Here is an 8,726-nt window from a genome sequence, read left to right as displayed (position 1 = left end):
GCTTCATTGACTACACTAAAGCCTTTGATTATGTGGATCACAAAAAGTATGGCAAGTCTTCAAAGAGATGGGAGTACCAAATCATCTTACCTGTCTCCTGAGGAACCTGTATATGGTTCAAGTTAGAACTTAACATGGAATAACTGATTGGTTTAAAATTGGGAAAGGAGGACGACAAGGCTGTATGTGGTCACTTTATTTAACTTATATGCAGAGTACATCATGTGAAATGCCTAGGTTGGATGAATCAAAAAATAGAATTAAGGTTTCTGGGAGAAATATCAACAATCTCAGATCTGCAGACTATACCACTGTGATGGAAGAAAGTAAAGAGGAATTAAGAAGTCTCTTGATGAGGGTGAAAGAGGAGAGTGTAAAAGCTGGCTTGAAGCTTAACGTTAAAAAACTAAGGTCATGGCAACTGGTCCTATCATTTCCTGGCGTAGCGTTAGATTTCATATACTTGGGCTCAAAGATCACTGAAGACAACTACAGCCATGAAATTAAAAGACAGTTGCTCCTTGGATGGAGAACTGTGGCAAATCTAGACAGCATACTAAACAGCAGAGATATCACCTTGTTGACAAAGGTCCATGTAGTGAAAGCTATAGTTTTTCCAGTATGGCTGTGAGAATTGGACTATAAGGAAAGCTGAGTGCCACAGAATTAACACTTTTGAATTATGGTGCTGGAGGAGACTTTTGAGGATCCCTTAGACAACAAGGACATCAAATCAGTCAATACTTACAGAAATTAATTCATATTACTCAATAGAAGGACAAATACTGAAGCTGAAGTTTAAATACTTTGGCCACATAATGAGAAGATAGAATTCATTGGAAAAAATCCTGATGTTGGGTAAGATTGAAGGTAACAATAGAAGGGAATAACAGAGGATGAGATGGACAGACAGCGTCATTGAAGCAATGAACAGGAGCTTGGAGAGACTTTGGGAGATAGTGGAGGATAAAGGGGCCTGGCATGCTATGGTCTATGAAATCATGAAGAGTTGGACGTGGCTGAACGACTGAACAATAACAACAAACAACAGGGAAGATACTCCACATTCATCAAGTGATTCCTCTGCACAAGTTATGCTAGGCACTGAGGATACTAAGACAAGGAAGGATTATATGATCATAGATTTAGAGATGGAATGGACCTTTAGAGTCAATTTAGGGAACAACTCTCTTATTTTGCAGATGAGAAAAATCATAGTCTCAAGAGGTTAAGTCACATAGCTAGTGACTATCTGAGGCAGAATTTGAAGTCTGGTACTCCTGACCCCAAGTCCGATGTCCTAACCACAATCCTTTTATAAGAATTGTTCAAAAAAGTATGAGATAAGGAAAAAAAGGAGCTGACATTTCCTATAAACCAGTGAAATTGCTATTTGATCACTAGTACTCTCCTACTCTGAATTTCCTTTGTAGTTTCTGTAGGATTAGGGTTCTGGCAGACACCCCCAGTGATGGATTAAGAGGTCTCACTAAAGGCAATCCAACATAAGAGAGTCACATTGTTCTCTTCTACATTTCATTGGTCAATTAATGATGGAGTGAGAAGCCCCACCAGAAGGGAACCAATCTAAGGTTGGTGGAAAAGAAAGAAATTTAGGCAGATAAAGCCTTGCCCTTAAGGCAGCAAACCACCACATGAGATGAATAGACACACCTTGCTTTAGAGATTTAAGCAAGAGCTATTAAAGGTGTCTGTTGGACTTAGTTGGACAATCCACATAGGCAACCAGCCGATGGTTGTTAATAGAACTAGAATCAACCAACTCTCTCCACTGAGTTACCTAATGTAGCTCCCAGGTATCACAGCATTAAAAGGACCATGCCACTGTTCCTACTATTGTTTTCAAGGCAGTGGAGACCCTCATGCTTTTTAGCTGGTTGATATCTCAGTAGAAATTCATACCTACCTGTTTGCAGCAGACCTCTAGTAGGGGAGGTTGGGGAGGAGAGAAAGCTTCTGATGCCTTCATGGGGTGTTGCCATCACAGCCTCAGCCAGATTAGGGTTGGGAGGAAAAAGTGGTTTGATTTCCCTGAAACTTAGCTGGGGCTTGGGCATCAGCACCCCAGTGGATGGTCCTCTCCTTCTTTCCACGCCTTATCTGTACTTAGGCTGCAATGCCAGAGCTAAATAGGCTATGAAAGTTCAGATTTGGGAGGTATGTACACACCAAAGCTGGGTGTGAATCTCCTTTATAACATCCCCGCCAGAGGGTCACCCAGCCTCTCTTGGAAGACCTCCAGTAATGGGAACTCGCTCCCTCTCAAGACAGCCCATGACCCTTTGGGGCAGCTCTAATTATTGGGAGGTTTTTCCTCGTGGAGAACTGGAATCTTCCTCTCTGCAAATTAAACTCTTTGTTTCTAGCTCTGTCCTCTCTTTTTAAAATTTCTTGTTGAATTCAACAATCATCAATAAGCACGAGCATTTCAGTATAGAAAGAATAAAAAAAGATCATATATAAAACCTCCAACTTCTGTTCCATTCAGTTTTTTAAAGCATATAGTAAATTTAGCACAATAGTAACATTTCCCCATTTGTGTTTTCTTCTGAACTTCTTTTTCTTTTCTTCAGTATGCTCTTTTTTTTTTTTTTTTACATTTTATTGATTTTTTTCCTTCCTCTTTTGTATCTCTGTCTCTACTCACTAACTTACTCTTATTGCCAGTGGAAGTTTTTCCTTATAATAAATATCATAAAGTAAAGCAAACCAAGACATTAACTATGTCTGAAAATGTCCCTCTTGTGGTACACCTTTAGGCCATCACCACACTGCCAAGATAGAGGTAACATGTCTTGTCATCAGTCTTCTGAAGTTATGATTGACCACCATATTGATCAGGGTTTTGTAGTCTTTAAAAATACATTTTATTCTAGGGAGCTTAGAAGTAATTAAACCAATCTCATTTTATAGATGAGGAAACTGAGACTCAGAGAGGTTAAGTACCACAAACAGGAAAGGGCAGGGCAGGGATTCACACTCAGAATCAAAATCCACATCTTATTACTATGCAAAAATGTCCCCCCTCTTCTCCAGGCAAATATATATTTTTTATTATTATTTTTTTATTTTAAGGCAATTGGGGTTAAGTGACTTGCCCAAGGTCACACAGCTAGCAAGTGTAAAAGTGTTTGGTCTGAGGCTAGATTTGAACTTAGATCCTCCTGACTTCAGGGCTGGTGCTCTTTCCACTGCCGCCACTTAGCTGCCCCTCTCCAGGTAAATACTTGTAATGTAATTTGCAAGACACAATGGAACTTTAAATTCCCTCATAGCAGCCTTGAGGGTTCCTCTATGGGATATCTAATCCACCTTCTTTCCTATTAGCAGTCCTGAGCCTTAGCATTGGGCACTATTGTATACCTAGACCCAAGGGATGTAGCAGGAAAGCAATAAGACATGCCATTAACCACCGGAGAAGATCAGGCTGACGGCTCTATACAGCTTGCTAGAGCACCTTTGGAATATGGCATCAGAAGCACAAGCTTCTTGGTTATTGGTATCTGGACCTGCTTGAATGTTATAAAACAAGCAGAGGAGGGCCTCATCCTACTGCTGTAGTGAAGCCTCATTAAATTGAGATTTGATGAATCAGTAATATGGGCTTTGCAGGCTTGGATTGTCTAAAGTATTCAAGAACGAGAGCAGGTTGCTGTTGGTGAATGGCAGATAGCAGCCATTTGGGATAAAAGGGCAGCTTAAAAGCCCACACTTCACAAACTAGAGTGGAAACACCAGGGGCTCATTCTTTGGAATTCCTTGAAAGAGGGGGCAGGCGTTATTTTTTCAGGTCGCTTAAATTTTTCAGTTGATTTAATATTAACCAGATCTTTTACTGTTCTGTAACAGGCAAGCATGGACCAGCATATTTGCCATAAAAAGCTGTTTCACTTGCTTGGTAAGCCTGTAAGAAGCCAGGGTGAGGGGTGGTGTTAATTTGAATGAAAATCAAAAATAAAACCAGATCGCCAACAAACACTTCTATGGGCCAGGCACCCTTCTAGCATGGGTCGTTTGCATGGACCTGAAGAGTGGGCAATGAGAATTTACAGGATGGTGGATTTTGGGACCCCTTGCCTAGTTGTGCACATGCTTTGCAGTGACCCTTTAAAAATGGAACCAGCAAAAGGCTTTCACATCTGTCTGCTAGTCAAGTCCATACCACTAGGTGTCACTAGAGGACAAGCTTATCAGAGCACTCGCCTCTGCAGGAGGATTAATAAAACGTTCCCCCCCATTAATATTTTAAAACTGTATTTGTACTGTATACATTTTACGCATCACCATTTTCTGAATTCTTTATGTTTAATGTAACATTCCCTCCTGGAAAGGCTGTTTTATCCTCTTTTTACTGTAAGCCCTCTTTCTGTTTAGATGGGACTAAATTCCCAATTGCACAGAATGCATTCAGATTTTCATTCGTTATTAAAATGTCCTGGTAAAGATGTGCATGCCTGACTTTTTTTTTTAAACCTGAGGAGGAACATTTATTCTTAGGAGGGCTTTCCAGGTCTTAACATCAAAAACTCTAAACTTGATTCCCCCGTTTATATGATTTTGGCTCTTTGGAAAGGGTTCCTGATATCTTAGAACTGAGGAGGCACCTTGAGGGGTCATCTTGCTTTCAGAAAGGGTCAAGCCTAAACCATCCTTGACAGATGAAAATCAATGCTGGTTTTAAAGACCTCTATTGAAAAGGAGGTATTTATTAAAACAAAAGGCCTTTCTCTGCTGCCTCTCAGGTCCCTCATCTGTCTCCCCACCTTATTCTCTCAGCTTTTCATTGACCAATCTCCTGGGACCAAGGTCAGTAAGAAGAAAAGTATCTTGGGAATATCTGTATTCATCAGGAATCCAGACAAGAGTAGAGGACTTATATTCCCAGAGGGACCATTCAGTTGCAATTAAAAAAACCTAACAAACTTCTTTGTCATAAAGGGAGTGAAATTCAGAGGCTTGTGGGCAATAGACTGTCTTGGACTCAGCTAGAATTCTAGGTAACAGTCAGGAACAAGTTTTTAAGAGGGCTGGCTAAGGTTGTCTACCAACCTTTTGCCCCCAAGCTCCTAACTCTCCTCTTAGACAATGCCTCTCACATAGTAGGCATTTAGTAAATGTTTGCTAAGTTGAATTGCTTAAATATTAAAAGGTCAGAAGCTTCAGAGCAGAATGTGCTGTGAAAGTACAGAGGAATCACCTAGAATCACTCTCACTTTTCCCAAAGCATTTCCCCTAGGTATGCGGCTCCAGGCTGTTTGTGAGGGTGACACAGCCTGTAGAAATAATGAGATAATCCTCTCATTATACACAGTACCGCATAGACCCAAGGACGGTCTCCAGTTCTGGGTTCTATAATTTAAGAGACAGGTGGAAATGAGTTTGGAGGACAGCCACAAGAATTGTTAAAGGAGTGGGGAGCAGAACCTATGAGGAAAAGTTGAGGTTTCAGAATTGTTTGTTTTGGAGGAAAGAATGTGGGAAGTGAAATATGAATATTTTCGTTAGGTCAAATCACTGGCCTGACAGTTGCTCACTCCTCTCTTAGGTGGTGTTTGGGAGGAGGTGGAGGGGAATGCAGGGGATGTGAATGTAGCTTTCTGATCTGTCAGAAGAGACTTGTCCTTCTTGGAAATGCTGGTTGGATTCCAGGGACCAAGAGATATCCCCATTTACTCTTATCTTTCTGTTTCAGGGACTTAGTGATTTGCTGTAAAGTATTTCACTTCTCTGATGAAAAACATGACCTAAATGTTAATTAGTAAGATAATCTGTTGATAATGTTCCCTTTCTCAGTGAATGTGTGTGTTGAGTTGTTTCGGTCATATCTGACTCACCATTCCCCATTTGGGGTTTTCTTGGCAAAGATATTAGAGCGGTTTGCCATTTCCTTCTCCTGCTCATCTTACATATGAAGAACTGAGGCAAACAGAGTGAAGTGATTTGCCCAGGGTCACACAAATAATATGTCTGAGGCCAGATTTGAACTTCGGAAGATGAGTCTTCCTGACTCCAGGCCCAGCACTCTATACAATGCGTCACTTCTATGCCCCATTTTTTTTTTCAGTTGTTTCAGTTGTACTGGACTCTTTGTGACCCTATCTGGGATTTTCTTGGCAAAAATACTGAAGTGGTTTGCCATTTCCTTCTCTAGCTCATTTTACAAATGAGGAAACTGAGGCAAACTATTAAATAACTTGCCCAGGGTCACACAGCTAGTAAGTGTCACAGGCCGGATTTGAATTCAGGTCTTCCTGATTCCAGGCCAAACACTCTATCCACAGTGCCACCTAGCTGCCCCTTTCAGTAAATAAAGACATTTAAAAATGGCTCATTCAGTAATTAGCTTTTTCTGACAGTTCAGCCAAACTTGGCTGAGCTAGAACGGATTCTACTTGCAAAAGTCCATTTGGTATTTAGTTCAATGCTTGTCTCACCCCATAGATAGGAACTCCTTTCAGGGCTGCCAGCACAGTGCAGAATTGTGAGCTGTGTTATGACGTATGGTAGGTCTTTATAGGATTGGGTGTGTAAGGCTAACATTTCAGAGTCTGTGATGTTCTTACCTGCTGTCCCTATTATCTGGGTAAACTGTCATAAGGTTGTTATTGTTGTTGTTGTTGTTTGTCATTTGTTTCTTGCAGAGTATCAATGATATCACAGGATAATATCTTGACTTGTACATGAATTGGATTTAAGTGAGGCAGAGTTGCACAAAGTCGTCAACCTCCCTCTCTTTCCAGAGTCATCAAGTCCAGTGGCAGGACAAAAGTCAAGACAACTGGTGATGGCCTGGGATGCAGCGGGTGACCTTGGAGTCTATGATTTCTGACCAAAAAGAAGTTGTTCACATCTACCCCTTCTGCCTGGGAAAGTCTTCACATGCTTGGGGTATATATCCACCAATTCACTGGTGGGTTTGAGCCCCCTCAGTTACCCCCAACCTGGTTTAGCCCATCTGCTGAAACGAATTACCAGCTATGGCCACTGTGCATTCTACAGCTTCTTGGAGCCACAGGTTAGAGTTGGGTGATAGGTAGACACCAAAAGTGGGTGAGCAGCCCTAAAAGGAGCTCAGCAAGCCTTCACACCAGAGGACATCCTCCCTGGATATCCCATACACCATAATAAGGTGAAAGGAAGCACATTGACTATGTACTCATTATTTCATAAAGAGATAAATTACGGCATACTTTTAAATTTAATTATACTTTTGATTCAAAGCTGCTAGAACTATTAAATATGAACATTTATTAATCTTTAATTACTATATTTTACCTGTAGTACTTAATTTAGAGTAAGACATAAAGAAATTAAACTACGTAGGCACAATTAGGTACTCTACTTCTCTCTTTATTGAATTTAATCATTTAATCCTCCCTCCAACCTTTAGTATAATATACCTTTCTAATTCTCCTTGTACCTTTCTTAGTATTCAAGATATTTTAACACATACTTAGTCCTGTACAGAGAAAGATGGCAATCTCTCTTATCTGCCAAGAAGAAAAACTCAGCTCCTAATCATAGTTCTGGCATAAGGAGAAAGGGGTGAGGGCCTTGATGAGGCAAGTGGTTTCTCTTTCTGTATTTCCTAAATCAAAAGATTTGGAAATCAGGTACAGATGCCAATTCACTAGTCACAGCATTGGGTAAATAGAATTGGCAAGTTAGGAGGCAGTGAACCCTTGGCCAAACCTCAAAACGCAAGACCCATGAAAATGGAGTGGACATAGAAAAGATTCAGCAAAAAAGTTTTATTTATTTATTTATTCAGCAAAATAATCACAGAAGGGGTGATCAGGATGGACACATGCGGGTCTGTCCTCTAGGTTACTAAATGGAATTAGGTACCCAATATGAGGAAAGCAGGGTAAGTTTTTTAAAATTAATTAATTTATTTTTAATTTTCAACATTCACTTCAACAAAATTTTGAGTTCCAAATTTTCTCCCCAATTCTTCCCTCCCCCTCCCCCAAAGACTGCTTGCAATTTGATATAGGCTCTACATATACATTCATATTGAACCTATTTTCCCATTAGTCATGTTGTAAAGAAGAATTAGAGCCAATGGGAGAAACCACAAGAAAGAAGAAACAAGCAAAAAGGAGAGAGAGAGTGTACAAATAATATGCTTTTATCTACATTCAGACTCCATAGTTCTTTTTCTGAATGTGGACAGTATTTTCCATTATGAGCCCTTTGGAGTTGTCTTGGATTGCTAACAAGAGATGAGTCTATCAAAGTTAGTTATCTCACATTGTGGCTGCTTCTGTGTACTGTTATTCTTCTGGTTCTGATTACTTCACTCACCATCAGTTCACGTAAATCTTTCCAGGTTTTTCTGAAGTTGGCGGAAAGCAGGGTAAGTTTTATAGGATTCTTATCTGGGTCAAACAGAAGCAGTCATCGGGAGTAGGAGATGGGGGAGCTGTGACCTGGGTTGTGGGTTAAGGTTTAGGACTAGGGACTCATGGGGGATTGAAGGGAAAATTGGTAGTTAATTAATATTCAAATTTATTGTAGATTGGAAAAGGGGCTTTGGGCCACTACAATTGGTCTTATTCTGACAGAATGACTCACGGTGATTTTTTTTTTTCAAATTTCTATTTAACCCTTCCAAGAGGCTGCTGTCATTCTCACAAGGGCTTGTTCGCAACTCCAGAACTTCTAGTTAGCATTTCATTAAACACCCTTATTCACAGCTTCCC

The sequence above is a fragment of the Phascolarctos cinereus genome, unplaced genomic scaffold (assembly GCF_003287225.1).
Source record: "Phascolarctos cinereus isolate Bilbo 61053 unplaced genomic scaffold, phaCin_HiC Scaffold_4;HRSCAF=312, whole genome shotgun sequence".
Lineage (NCBI taxonomy): Eukaryota > Metazoa > Chordata > Mammalia > Diprotodontia > Phascolarctidae > Phascolarctos > Phascolarctos cinereus.
Note: the sequence above shows the minus strand (reverse complement) of the source record.